Source organism: Protopterus annectens, chromosome 2.part2, assembly GCF_019279795.1.
Source record: "Protopterus annectens isolate FY-2018-M chromosome 2.part2, PAN1.0, whole genome shotgun sequence".
Lineage (NCBI taxonomy): Eukaryota > Metazoa > Chordata > Ceratodontiformes > Protopteridae > Protopterus > Protopterus annectens.
Window position 1 is genome coordinate 639,337,724 of NC_056730.1, and position 15,368 is coordinate 639,353,091.

At 40.5% G+C, this 15,368-nt stretch overlaps 1 protein-coding gene across 5 annotated transcripts in view; it reads right to left on the reverse strand.

The window, feature by feature from the left end:
- The window catches only part of DYSF (dysferlin), a 3,914,743-nt gene that overhangs the window by 113,678 nt on the left and 3,785,697 nt on the right, over positions 1–15,368 (reverse strand). The window lies entirely within an intron of this gene.

Sequence of the window (15,368 nt, forward strand, 5' to 3'; positions counted from 1 at the left end):
ACAAAAAGAGAGGAGTAAGAGTACATTAAAACGTTAATGTGACCAGGTAATGACATTCATCATGTCTCTTGTACTTGCCAAACAAAAATAACAGTCAGCTCAAAGATCAGCACTCATTTCAAGTATTAGATTGGAATGCACAGTGATAAACACTAGTGGGTCTTGTTTTTTCCCAACATCTTCTGTGGTAGAGTCTATTATGTCTTCCCTTATTTATAGAAATGGAAGACAACAGTTGAAATGAAAACTGAAAGTAGAAGTTAACAGCTACAACCTTCAAATGAAAGCATTACTACTTTTCCATTTCTGACACTACTGAAATCTCCATTTATGATACTTTGAAAAGCCCCATAATACCAGCAGAGGATATTCTCCACTTCATGCTTCGCATGACTGTGCAGCCTCTGCAACATAAAATTATTTTAAGAGCCACACAAAGTCCTGCATTGTGTGGTACTTATGGAAATATCTTATGCAGATTTATTTTGCCAGAGTATTAATTGGTAGGTTTCCGTATGATGATTAACATGGAACATGTTTCTTTTGTTTCCTTCCTGTTTACGCCGCTAGTTTTATTTAATACATCAGTTTTGCGAATCTGAAACGCTGGTTAATATCCACATTATTACCTCATTTTGACAAGTCATTATACATACATATTACTGAACAAAATGGATCATATCACTGGTACTTTCATTATTATTTTTTTCTTTTATAAGAATTACTAATGATTCAATTGACGTGAGTCCCTAAGGAAATGTAGGTCTCTATTTTAATCCTAATATCAATTCCCTTATTGTACACTAGGGTCTTACATCTGGACCAGATGTAAGACCATAATGTACAATAAAAGATGATTGTAACATATCTGAAAACATTGTAGTTTTCTGCAAAACCTTGCTTATTTTTTTTATTTTTTTTTTTGCAAACTGATGATAATATAGGCAACCATCCAAACCATAAACGACCACCCTCCAAATCTTATTATTATTTTTTTTAATGGCTTGGGTTTGCTTCTGAGCGAGTGTTCATGGCAGTAACTTCTCTCAGATCTAGAGAAATCAAAGCCAGGTATGGGAGTTCAGTTATGAAGCCCGTTTCTAAGATACTCATAAATAACAATGTTAAGGCTACTGCAGCTTTAAGTAATCCCAACTGTATTCCATGCACATGAGCCAGTACTCTGAGAGCTGACATGCAGTGAATTTATTATCTACTTCCTCTTTGATTCAAATAAGTGTGTGGTGCGCCAAAGGCATTCAAGAATGTACTCTGTTAAGACAATTTATGAGGAGGTCAGATGCCTGTAATCTCTGGTTTTAGCCTTAGCTGGCATTTTCTTGAAGTCAGAATTAAGTTTTATGCATTAAATTCTGTGATATCAATGAGTTACCGATATCATTTCAGAAGACAAATACCCAGTAAAATTTTACTGCATATTATACTGCATCCGGAAAACCAATATAGTGCAGAAAAATGATCTCTTTATTCTAACAAGAAAAGGTTACAGAAGTAAAAGCCATAGGTTCTTGGCATTATGACCCATGAGTTCTATTCTTCAGATTTTATTAACTGGGAAGGAGTTTTTTTTTCCTTTTTTGTTCTGCATAACTGAGTTTAATTGCATGTATAAACCACAATATCTGTGTCACTGAAGTGTAAAAATTTAAGTACTTAATCCAACATTTTTCTCACCCTCTAAGTCTATACATATCACCTAGAAGCACGCAAATGACAAGAACATCTGGATTACTATCCAGTTACTCAATTCATGACAAAACAAATCTCCACAAGTAATTCAAAATTCACTGCAAAACATTTTAAGAAGCTGATTTGACAATATGCTTTATCTCCATGCAATTATTGTCATATTTTTCACATATTTAAATGGTACATAAATGGTAAATAATTTTCTTGGGTGGCAAAAGCCAGGGTACCGTTTGGCTAGGCTTATATAGGCCCTAGGGCCAATAGCCTAGTACCTACCTATGAACCTATGGTGTCTTACAACTATTTATACGGATGGTCCAGATGCATGCTCACACTGAATATACAGATACTATAATTATTCAAGCTAACCTACCCTGGACATATTGTGTTAAGTGAGCTTCTGAGTGAGTTATTTACAGCCAAGTGGAATATTAGTACACTGAAGACTTTCTCTTTTCCTGAACTGTCCAAGAACCACCTTCAAACAACACACCCTAACAGGACATGTTGTCTCAATAAATGTAAATAAGGCACATACATGCACTAGACCTTGTGTAAAATATTAGTAATTTTTTTGCAAAACAAGTACCACAGGATCACGGCTGGTTAACCTTTGAACTGGAAAAATGTTTTTTAAGGCCTGCTGCAGAAATCATCTACTGTATATTATATATGAATCTGCTGCATATTTTCAACTTTACAGTCTGTATCCCTCAATAAAGATTGCCTCCAGCTGCAAAAGTGTTAAAATTAAGTTGCAAGAATTCAGTTAGTCCACAAGCCGCATAGGTTTAGTCCCTGATAAAAGAAATGATGCAATATCTGGAAGAACATAATCTTATTTTTATTTATTTTATCTATTTAACATTTGTTGACCAGGAAAGTCCAACTAGGAGCAGAGCCTATTTTCAGCGGAGGCCCAGGGAGAAACGCTCCAAACGCATGTCTTTGGAATGTGGGAGGAAACTGGAGTACCCAGAAGAAACCTACACAAATGCAGGGTGGACATGCAGACTCCACACAGAAGGCACCCCAGCAGAGAATCGAACCAGAGAACCTCTTGCTGTGAGGTGACAACGTTAACCGCTGCACCACTGTGCAGCCCAATGAGTTCACAACACCAGTTGTTTGATCGGTGGTCATGGGTATGGTAGCAGAAAACAACATGAATGCAGCCAATGTGAACTGCAGTAAAGCCCATCAGGGCCACAGCTGGCTCACCTAGCACCTGGTGCCATTTCCCAACCTGGTAGCCCTCACTGCTAAGTTGAGGAGCAAACAAAAAGGTCCATTCCTGAACTGGCCTTCTTATCTCTGGCTAAGAAGCAACCCAAGTCAATTTTCCTCAATTTACACCTCTACGCTGAGTAACTTTGTCCCTAATAGTCAGGGCAACCTGTAAATGTTTGTATATAAGCCTTTACTGTAACTGTATTTATTTATTTTTGTATTATTTTATGTGTTTTATTGTAACTTTATTGTAATTGTCCATGCCTCCCCCCAGGTTGACCTCGGTTCTACCCCCCCCCCCAACTAGCTTGCTTCCTCTCATCTCTATACCTTGCAGTTGATCCATAATATCTTCCTATGGTACTTCAGTCTCTGTGTTCCAGTTCATCCCATGTACTATCATACTTCTGACATTATGTTATTGCATGTTTGATAAGTCTGTCATTTTCAAGTATGTACTATTATTCTTCAAACATTATACTACTGCATGCTGGATATGTCAGTCTATATTAAGGATGGGTGTACTACACACCTGTAAACATATTCGATCTTGTATAATAATGTGTTTTGCCCTTTGAATATTTGCATGTTATATATACATTTTATATTGTTATTTTTTTCTCTTTCTAATTTCAATGAAAATAAGCTTGTCTATATACTTTCCTCCTGTGAAAATGTGCTTTTTATGTATAAATGTATTACTAGTCTGTTATTTACTTGTGGAGCTTTTCTTCCCGGGTCTCTGCTGAAAATGGACATGTATCCATTCGGAATCTCCCAGTTAACAAATGTAAAATAAATAAATAAAATAAAATAAATAATTAAATAAATAAACTGTAAAAATCCTTAGGGTATTGGCACATCAGCAACATTATGTTAAATTTGGGGTAGGCTTGGCTAGGCTTAAAAATGGTTCTTGGTTTGATAGCCTAGTAACCACTTATGAACTTAAAAAAGACTAAAATAGTTCTCTTTTTGTTTCATATCTACCAAGTGGTTTGCTACAGTAAAATATAACACTAAAGCTTCAGCTCTGACAAAAACATGCATTATTGACCACTATTAAGCCTGCAGCTTTGGTGTGTGGGGGCAAACAGCCCCCCGAAAAGTCCAAAGGTCTGGGTATTCTGTGATGCATTTTATTCCTTTGTGAAATGACTGTACACTGACCAATAGACAACAGGATCAGTTACTTTCACCAGTCTATGTACAATTCAGATGTCAGATTGTGATATATGAGAATGACCACGTAAGGCATCTCATCTTTGTTTCAAACAAACAGCTGTCTGACATTAAAGTATCCCAAGTTGGTTCCCATAAATCACACCACTCTTGCAAAGTCAGAATTAAACACAAACAGCAGGCACGTAGTCATTTTCTTCCACAGAGAGCCCCAGCAATTATACCTACTCTCTCTGTGCATCATACCTCTCAACTGTCCAGATTTTCAGAGAATGGCCAGATTTCTTTTCTCATATTTTGGTCTGTTCCTCATAAAATGTGTGGTTCAATGGAAAATAATTGAGGATCAAAGTCACTAAATAATGACAGAGATTCACGTTTCAGAATTAATATCCTTCAAAAAAATGTATGCTAAAACAACACTTTTTGTGCTAAAACATTTCTAGGTTTATAAGAACAATATTTAAAATGTGTACCTATTTTTGACCTTTGTCCCCCCAATTATTCTAGGCTTTCTCCAGATTTCATGTGCTAACAGGAATCAAGTTAAGTAGTCCATCTTACTTCTCACAAATGCACACTAGTCCTGCAAAGCCAGATAGCAGTGAATGATTTAAACTGAGCAAGCAACAAAACTGTCTGGTTACTTTCATCCAGTCAACACCAGCTCCAGAGCTCTCAACCTCTTATTCCAGAATCAGGAACACTTTTTAAAATGTTAGTACTATTAACATGAGGAGTTGTTAGAATAAGAGAATGTGAAATAATTTTCTGAAACAACAGAAGTGTATAAATCTAATTATTGTTATTATTTATTACATTTAATCCACCTCATTTTCTCCAAAAATTGCAAATTTTACTAGGGATTAGGATAAAGCAAAATTTTGAGCAATAATGATGGACAGTTGAGAGGTATACTCAACCCCCACCCAACAGTTATAGCCATAGGGTCATAGGTTCATAGGTATGTACTAGGCTAATGGCCCTGGAGCCTTTACACGCCTAGCCCATAGGATTACCCTGGCATCATGCCACCCAACCTTAGTTCCCAGTGCCTCTGTCGAGTAGAGCCACTGGAGTGATCCCGGGATGAATTTTCTATTTCCCATCCACTCAACAAGATTTCTCTTGAAGAGGACCAGTGAGGTGCTCTGTTTGACATGTATGGGAAGTCTATTCCAGAGCATGGGCAGTCTCTGGGTTATGAACCTGTCCCTCCAGCATGTTCTGTTGATTGTGGTAATGAGTCTGAGGTCTCTGAAGCGTGTAGTGCGGAGGGATTATGATGGTTATAAGGCTGAGTTCTCTGGAGCGTGTGGTGCAGAGGGATTGGGATTTCTTTAGATGTAGCATTTCTAACAGAGCTGGGTCAGACATGGCTTTGTAAGTCAAGCAGAGATCACCTGTAAGTAGGCGATATGAGAAAGAGAACAGTTGGAGTTTTTTGAGGCTGACCATATAGGACAAGTGTTTAAGGCCTAGGATCCTCTTTGTGAGGTACTTTTGCTGCCTCTCCAGTTGTTGCAGGTGTCTAGTGAGGTACATGCCAAATGGGGCACTGCACTCGAAGATTGGCCTAATGAGGGAAGAGTAGAGGGAGACAATGACCTCTTTCTTCCTGGATGCAAAACCCTTAGTAATGAGATGTACCACACAGAAGGGCTTTCTGACCACAGTGGCAGTGTGCTGGTCAAAAGAGAGGTTGCTGTCAACCTGTGTTCCCAGAACTTTTACAACACCTTCTGTGTTCAGTGGACTACCATCATTGTAGTAATTCATGGGAACCGTTTTTTTCCCTAAGGGGACAACAACACATTTTTTGGTATTGAGCTTAAGGCCATGGTTCTCACACCAGTCGTTGGTCTCAGTGAGGCCTTTCTGTAAGATGTCAACATCAATTGGGGAGTTAATAATAGGTACCAACTTGCAATCATCTGCGAACTTTGTCACCCAGAGTCCCTTTGTGTTGGCCTGGACTTGAGAGAAGTAGATACCAAACAGGAGAGGAGCCAGGACCAAACCCTGTGGGACTCCACTCGTGACTGGTTGGCAGTCTAACTTGGAGTCAGCTACTTTCAGACTGTGAGTTCTATCTGTGAGCCAATTTGCAACCCACCTAGTGATATAGGGGCTGATAGTTTCATAGTTTCATAGTATAGTACTAGGCTATCTGCCCTGGGGCATTTGTAAGCCTAGCCATAGTGATGTGGCTTTTGCCACCCCATGAAATGGTACAAAAATTGTACAGAATAAATTTAGAATACTGTGCCTCTGTCTAGTAGTGACACAATGAAGGTCCCCTTATATAATAGAATTAGTTTACTGTGTCCCTGTCTAGCAGTGACACAGATGTGACCCCTGGGGTAAACTTACGATCTCCCATCCACTCATCAAGATTTCTCTTGAAAAGAGTCAGTGAGGGGCTCTGCCTAATACAAACTGGGATCCTGTTCCAAAGCATGGGAAACCTCTGGGTTATGAATCTATCCCTCCAGCATGTCCTATTCATACTTGTGCCGAGGTTTAAGTCTTTAGCTCTCGTGGTCCTGATGGATTTGGATTTTTTGAGGTGGAGCATGTCCATCAGATCCTGATTGGACACGGCCTTGTACGTCAGGCAGAGATCACCTCTGAGCAGGCGGTATGCTACTGAATACAGCTGAAGTTTCTTTAGTCTGGCAGAATAAGACATATGTTGGAGACCCTTGATCCTCTTGGTGAGGTACTTTTGTGGTCTCTCCAGCTGTTGCAAATGCCGGGTGAGGTACATACCAAATGGGGCATTGTACTCAATCATGGGTCTGATGAGGGAGGAATATAGGGGTACAATGACATCCTTGGATCTGGATGTGAATCCCTTCATGATGAGGTGTGCAAGGTAGAATGTTTTTCTAACCACTTTGGCAATGTGGGTGTCAAATGAGAGGTCGCTGTCAACTTGGGTCCCTAGGTCTCTGATTACTTTTTCCGTACTCAGTGGGTTGCTGTCTATGTGATAATTTGTGGGTACTTTGTTTTTCCCAAAGTGGATGACTATACATTTTTTGGCATTTAGTTTAAGGCCGTGACTCCGGCACCAGTTGTCCGTTTCTGTGAGGCCTTTTTGTAGGATGTGTGTGTCTGCTGGTGTATCGACTATGGCCTCTAGTTTGCAGTCATCTGCGAACTTTGTCAGCCACAGCCCTCCCATGTTTGCTTTAACATCTGAGAAATAAATGCCAAACAAGAGGGGTCCCAGGACAGATCCCTGTGGGACACCACTTGTGACTGGCTTTGAGTCTGACATTGCTCCAGCGATTTTAACTTTATGGGTTCTATCCTTTAGCCAGTTTGCAACCCATCTAGTGACATAAGGGTTTACTTTTAAGCTGTTGAGCTTATCTATGATGCCTGAGTGGGGTATTGTGTCGAAGGCCTTAGCCAAGTCCAGGTATGCTGTATGGACTGCTTTGCCCTCATCAATGGCTCTAGTAACTGTTTTGAAAAAGTCAACCAGGTTTAAAAGGCAGGATCTGCCCTTTACAAAGCCGAACTGGGTGGGGTCAAGTGTCTGTAGGTCCCCTATGTCTCTGTTTATGAGTTCCATAATGGTTCTTTCCATAGCTTTGCAGACCAGGCTGGTTAAGCTTATGGGGCAGTAGTTTCCAGCGTCTGTAGAGGCACCCCCCTTGTGGAGTGGGACCACTGTTGCTGTACGCCAGTGTTCAGGTACATATCCCGAAGTAAGGCTAAGGTTAAATAGCATTTTTATGTGTGATGCCTAGTTTAGTGAGTTTTTCTATGATTCCTGAGTGGGGAATGGTATCAAAGGCCTTGGCTAGATCAAGGTAGGCTGTATGAACCACCTTGCCTTCATCCACAGCTCTGGTGACTGACTCAAAGAAGTCGACCAGGTTGAGCAGGCATGATCTACCCTTCACAAAACCAAACTATGTGAGATCTAGAGTTTGGAGATTCCCTATATCCTTGTTTATTAGGTCCATGATGATGCGTTCCACAGCTTTGCATATCAGACTCGTCAGGCTAATGGGGCGATAGTTCTCAGGGTCTGTAGTCGCTCCTCCTTTGTGGAGTGGGATGACTGTAGTAGTGCACCATTCGGTAGGGACAAAGCCTGAGGAGAGGCTGTGATTGAACAGGACACACAGATGAGGTGGCAGTCACTCTGTAGTTCATGCAGAACACAGCCAGGGATATTGTCAGGTCACATAAAACCTGCATTCTTGGCCTTGGACAGTGCTGTTTTAACCTGTGCAGCAGTAATACTGGGTGCCTCACAATCTACTGATATTGTGATTGGTCCTTTGGGGGGGAGAGGGGTAAAGTTGGCACTGAATCTGTCAGTCAGTATATTGGCAATATCTGTTGGCTTGGTATAGGAGGTACCATTGTGCAGTAGCTGAGAGGAAATCTGGGTATTGCCATGGAGATTCTTTACATAGCTATAGAAGGCTTTGTGGTTGTAACTCTGTTTATATACCTAGCTTTAGAGGATTTGATGAGGGATGTCAACTTTTTGTTAAGCCTGATAAGGGAGTTTTTCCAGTCTTGGGACTTCACCTTATTTCGCATCAGTTTCCTCCTTCTGTTGTAGAGTTTGTTTATGGTAGGGGACCACCAGACTGGCTTCTTTTTTTGGAGGAGAACGTCTTGGTTCTAATGGGTATGGCGAGATCCATACATTTGTATACGTGTTAATACAGTGCATTGGTGTATGATTTGGTGGACATGCAACTATTCTCCATTTGCATGGGTGCCATGAAGCTAGCCACTTCTGTTTTTAGGAGCCCAAAGTTAGCTTTGGAGAAGTTTTTCATGGTGGTTACCTTTGTGTGTGTGTGTGTGTGTGTGTGTGTGTGTGTGTGTGTGGGGGGGGGGTGGATGTGGACTTCCAAGGTGATTAGTTTGTGGTCGGATCTAACCAGGGAGGAGTTGACTATTGGTGTACAGCAACAGTTGTTCATGTTAGTAATGACCGGGTCAAGGATGTTGCTACCTCTAGTGGGAGTAAGAATGAACTGGTCCAGGGCATTGGAATTAATGAATTCCAGGAAATGTTAGGCAAGTGCATTGGTACATGAGTAGCTTTTCCAGTTAATGGAGAGGTAGTTGAAGTCGTCCAGTATGAGAGTGTTAGGTTGGACCCTAATATTCTCCAGCGTGCTTAGGAATGTGGAGTTTGAGTCTTGGGACATGGTTAGGGACCTATAACAGGCTACGACCTGAATCGCTGTCTTACCCAATGTTAGCTGCACCTGAAGTATCCCTGATGCATTATAGGTTCATAGGTTCATAGGTAGGTACTAGGCTATCGGCCTAAGGGCCTACGTAAGCCTACCCAACAAGGTTCCATGGCTTATGCCACCCAAGAAAGTTATTTTCTTGTGCCACTGTCGAGCAGAGACACAGAAGTGATCCCTGGGGTGTATTTCCTATTTCCCATCCACTCATCAAGATTTTTCTTGAAGAGTGCTAATGAAGAACTTTGCTTGACATAGATTGGTAGCTTGTTACAGAGTATAGGAAGTCTCTGGGACAGGAATCTGTCCCTCTAGCATGTCCCGTTTATTGTGGTGACAAAGTTTAGGTCCCTAGAGCGTGTAGCTCGGAGGGATTGGGATTTCTTTAGGTGTAGCATGTCCAACAGCTCTGGGTTTGACATAGCTTTATATGTTAGGCAGAGATCACCTCGGAGTAGGTGATATGATATGGAGTAAAGCTGGAGTTTTTTGAGGCAGTCAGTGTAGGGCATTTGTTTGAGGCCAGGAATCCTCTTTGTGAGGTACGTCTGTGGCCTTTACAGCTGCTGCATATGTCTTGTGAGGTACATTCCAAAAGGGGCATTGTGCTCTATAATGGGTCTAATGAGTGTCGAGTAGAGGGGAACAATTACCTCTTTTTTCCTGGATGAGAACCCTTTTATGATGAGGTGTGCCACATAGAAGGACTTCCTGACTACTGTGGTGATGTGACTAAAAAAGGAGAGACTACTGTCCACCTGGGTCCCAAGGTCTCTTATCAAGCATTGGGTGTTAAGTAGATTGCTGCCTATGTGGTAGTTCATGGGTACAGAGGTTTTACCAAAGGGGATGACACTGCACTTTTTGGCATTGAGCTTGAGGCCATGGCTCTGACACCAGGCATCTGTCTCAGTGAGGCCCTTCTGTAGGATGTCCACATCATTTGGGGACTTGACTATGGCTCCTAGTTTGCAGTCATCTGTGAACTTCATTAGCCAGAGGCCTTCTGTGTTAGCCTGTACTTCAGAGAAGTAGATACCAAACAGGAGAGGTCCCAGGACGGAACCCTGTGGTACTCCACTTGTCACTGCTTTGAGGTCAGATTTGGAGTCTGCAACTTTTACAGTGTGAGTTCTGTCAGTGAGCCATTTGGCAACCCATCTTGTGACATAGGGATGTTGGGCTACTAGTCTGGAGGTGTGCACATCCTTTATGAATATGGAAACACCACCGCCTTTGGAACTTCGGTATAACTTCTGTGGCCGAAAAGTTTGGAATGAGTTATAGCCTGGTAGTACAGGGATGCTTTCTGCTGCCTTGAACCAGGTCTCTGTTACAGCACAAAAGTCGATGTTCTCCATTTTAAGGAGTGCTTCGAGCAAGTGCATTTTGAGATTTTGACTTCTAGCATTGAGTAGCGTGACCCTCAGATTACATTTGTTTGTAGCTGTTACAGTCGTAATTTGGTCTTTGGAACACCGCCTAAAAAGGCACTATAGGGGTGGCAAGAGCCTTGGCCAGTATCCAGAAGCCCAGGGGTAACAGATGCAGGCCATCTCTGGCAAAGCATCGAGGTCTGTCAATCATGTCATCCCAGGCAGACAGATACTGGATCCCCTTAGAACGACACCAGAAACTTAGCAAATTGTTGAAATCAATAATTTTCTGCTTGTACTGTGGCATCATTCTGGGTGATGGTAGGATGCTGCTCAGGGCTAGGGTCATACTCGCCTGGGCTACATAATCTGAGTGCTCCTCCACGTTTCTTTTCATGTCGTCCAAGGAGGTACATCTCAGGTCATTCACACCCACATGTACAATGACAGAGTCATACTTGTACGTATTGTTGAGGGACCTGAGTGCGTGCGTTATGTGGTGGGTCCTGGCACCTGATAGGCAGCTGACTGCTACTTTCTTCTTATTCAACCTAGTAAGTGGGACTCACTATCGAGTCGCCTATGACTAGTGTGTTGGGTAAGCTGTTTTGCCTTAGGGGCTTTGGTTGAGAGGTACACTGTTTAGCAGAGTTATGTGTCTCGTGATTAGTGTTGTATTGTGGTGGTCGAGTACATTTCTGCCTTGGAGGTCTCTGCTGTTTGGGTAGATTTTTACTGAGAGGCTTTGCAAAGGTGGGTGTGTGGTTTGTGTTTTTATGTGAAGGCAGTGCTGGTGTGTGTTCTGGAGGATTATGCGTTCCATGTGGTGTGGTGCAAGTGTTAACCTTCTCCTCTTGACCAGCTATTCCAGTCTTGGCTGGAAAGTGCTTGGCTTACAATTTGGATATATTAGTGCACCTCTCACAAGTTTGAGTGTTGGGAGGTAAGAGAAAGAGTTTTCAGTGTACATGAGGCAGTTGCTGCATTGTCTCAGGATGCTCAAGTTCACCAGGTTAACAGTAGAAAGCACAGGGAACTGACCTTTAGACATGCCTGGACGGGTAAGCATTAATAACAAGTACTGGAGCTGTTTCCTGGTAGAACATTTAGTGCTGGTAGCACTTTTGTGTTCTACAATAATTACTACAAGAAGTCTGGTAAAGTGCTAGACTAATAAGCTAGTAAAAAGTGCAGGAGAGGAGAGAACAAGCAGATCTAAGGGAAAAATTTATGAGCAGACTTTGGCACTGCATGGAAGCTTACAAACAGTTCTGGATACAGCAAATCTGTAGCTGGACTAGACTAATTACAGGAAAGGCGGCAAACAAGCGCAAACGCGAGCTTTTAAACAAGAAAGTTGAAAGAGATGGAAAAACTGCCCAAATGGCCAATAAACTACAATTTCTGGACCAGAAACCACTCCTCTTGTGGTAGATAGGCTACCTAGTGCTTACCACTCCCACTGACAAGCTAAACGGCTTCCCTCCAACACAGAAAGGCTTGGGGGTTCAGAAGCTTACAAAGAGTCCTGGATATAGCAAATTTGTATCAGGACTAGACTAGTTACAGAAAAGGCAGGAAACAAGCACAAATCTGAGCTTTTAAACCAGAAAGTTGAAAGAGATGGAAAAAACTGCCCAAACTGCCAATAAACTACAATTTCTGGGCCAGAAACCACTTCTCTTGTGGTAGATAGGCTAGCTAGTGCTTACCACTCCTATTGATAAGCTAAAAGGCTTTCCTCCAAAATACAAAGTCTTGGGGGGCTCAGAAGCTTACAAACAGTCCTGGTTACAGCAAATCTGTATCTGAACTAAACTAGTTACAGGAAAGGTGGGGAACAAGTGCAAGCATGGACTTTTAAACCAGAAAGTTGAAAGAGATAGAAAAACTGCCCAAATGGCCAATAAACTAAAATTTCTGAGCCAGAAACTACTCCTCTTGTGGTAGATAGGCTACCTAGTGCTTACCACTCCCGCTAATAAGCTAGAAGGCTTCCCTCCAACACAGAAAGGCTTGGGGTGGGGGCTCAGAAGCTTACAAACAGTCCTGGATACAGCAAATCTGTATCTGGACTAGACTAGTTACAGGAAAGGCAGGAAACAAGCTTAGATTTTTTTTTCTTTTTTTCTACAGAAAAGCAGCTACAACAGTACTAAAAACAATTCAAGTGCAGTGCAAGCTAGCACGCTTGAGTGTGTAGCAATATTAAAGCATATACAGATTAAATAACTACAATTTATTCAAACTGTATTCTGAACTGAATTCAATTATTGTTTTATTCAACTCTGAACAGTTAGAAAAGTGCCAAAAAATATACTTATTAGATGAGAAGCACACTCATTCAGAACACAAGGAAATTCTAGCAAAGTTTTTTTTTTAGTAAAGTGGAAAGGGAGAAAGGAGGAACAGAAGATAGCTCAAAGTTAAGAACCTAAGTTGGTTGGCCTTCTCAAATGTTCTCTCTGTATTAGGTAGAATGAGTTAATGACACTAGATTGGGAGGAGTGCCCCAGATCAAATTTACAGTAGGGGCGGGCAACTGTAAAGCCACCAAGTATAAGAAAAAGACACCTATAGGGAAGGAGGGTGGTAAACTATTACAACTACTACCTACAATATTTTAGGCAGAAAACACTACAGAAATGTTTATTATAGCAGAAAAACAGCAGTGAGCCACTAAATTGAAGTTTTAAACAGATAAAGGAGCAAGAAGACTCTAGAGAATGTTTTTAACTGCAAACAAATCAGTTATATGATACACTCCTTGGTAGAAGATCAGAGCAAACAAACAGATGTTTAACAAATGGAGAAATTTTCCAGTTAATACCTTACACACAGTGAAACTAGCTAGAAAAGAGTTATACACCGTGTGACAGTAAAAACATTATTCATCAGGCCCTGTAAGGCAGACAATTTTAGTACAACCGTGCAGATTAGGTTTTAGCAATAAAATACAGTAAAACGTATGTAGCAGACAACAAAAAGTGCTATAAATATCTAGAATAAGCAAAAACTAGTAAAAATAATATGGGAGAATGCTGTCCCCTAATCTCATGTCCTCTTACAGAGGTCAGACCACAAAGCTGTCTCCTTCAAAATAAAAGTCAATTCGGTAACCCCAGTAAACCGTGAAACAGTTAGGAACTAGTTAAAGGCAAACTGCATTTTATTAAACACTAATCTGTCAAAATTTCAAGCCCCTTAAAACCCACATAAAACAGCAACCCATGGGGAATCTTTTACAAAAACTCTGTACAACCATTTGAATAACTGTATTGAGGCTGCTGTTCCTAAAATAAGTAAGCCGGAAACAAAAGCAAAAAGCAAACTATCCTGGTGGAATCCAGAATTAAACAGGTTGCACAACAAAAGAACCCCCCCCCAAATTCTCAGTTTTCTGATTTAGATGTGCTTTTTAAGAATTGCCTCAATATAACTTCTAGAAGGGCCCAGAATATAAAGGACCTGGTGAAATGTAAGGATAAGACTAAGGGTAATTAAAAGGATGGGTACGTTTAAGTGGGGTGTGTGTGCCCACTGTGCCTATATTGCCTGCAAAGAAAGTGCTTTTCTGACAAGTAGGAACAAAGTTATTAAAGGAACTTACTATTCTAATTGCAATAGTCAGGGGTTAGTGTATCTGGTTACTTGTGAATGCTGTAATTCATTCTATATTGGTAAAACCAAAAGAACCTTAAGGACAAGAATGTACGAACATTACTATGATATAAAAACTAAGGATGAGAAAAATAGTTTATATAAGCATTTGAAAGGTTGCCCCAATGCAAAATATTATTTTTTGTGATAAAAGTAGTTCCTTTTGATTTTAAGGGGGGGAGGGGGGGTTCTTGGTAGAACAAAATTGAGTATCGTGAGTATTGTGAATTGTACTGGCAATTAATCCTGAAAGCTAACAGAAGCCCAGGACTTAATGAGAATTTAAGTATAAGTTCAGTGTTAAAAATGAAAGTGGCTATATTGTGAATTATTCAGTATAGGCAAAGATTTCTGTGCTTCTTTTCTATTTATGCCCACCTGCATTTTCCTGTTTATGTCACTAGATGGCAGTAAAGAGAGATTAATATTTTGCCATTTTAAATGCAGAAATGTTTTTTAAGTTTTTAATATATTTATACAACATTTATTTTTTATATGTGCAAATTTGTATATGTATCCATTTTTTAACATTTATACATTGCAAGTTTTTCATTTCATATACAGGATGCAGCATTTATTTATTTATAGCATCTTTTTATACAGAAGAAGTACTGTGATTATTTTTTAAATCTGCAACTTGTTTTAATGGGTATTTGACTATTACTGGATGGTGTATAATTGATAGGTGGAGTTTTCTGATACACAAAGGCAACAATTTTATGTGGAATTTTATCTGAAGAAGTCTTGAAATGAAAACATAGTGATTCAGTTAAAGCGTAAATATTTTTGTTGGCTTTTAATAATTTGCTTATTTTGCACTGGACACACTGCTTCACAATTGATTTTGTATTTTACTATTCTGAAATTGAGTTATGAAGATACATTCCTGCATATCCATTATTTATGCATTTCTTAATTTATTTGATCACGGTCAAAGCTCTGTGGTGTACAATCACACTCATAAAAGTGG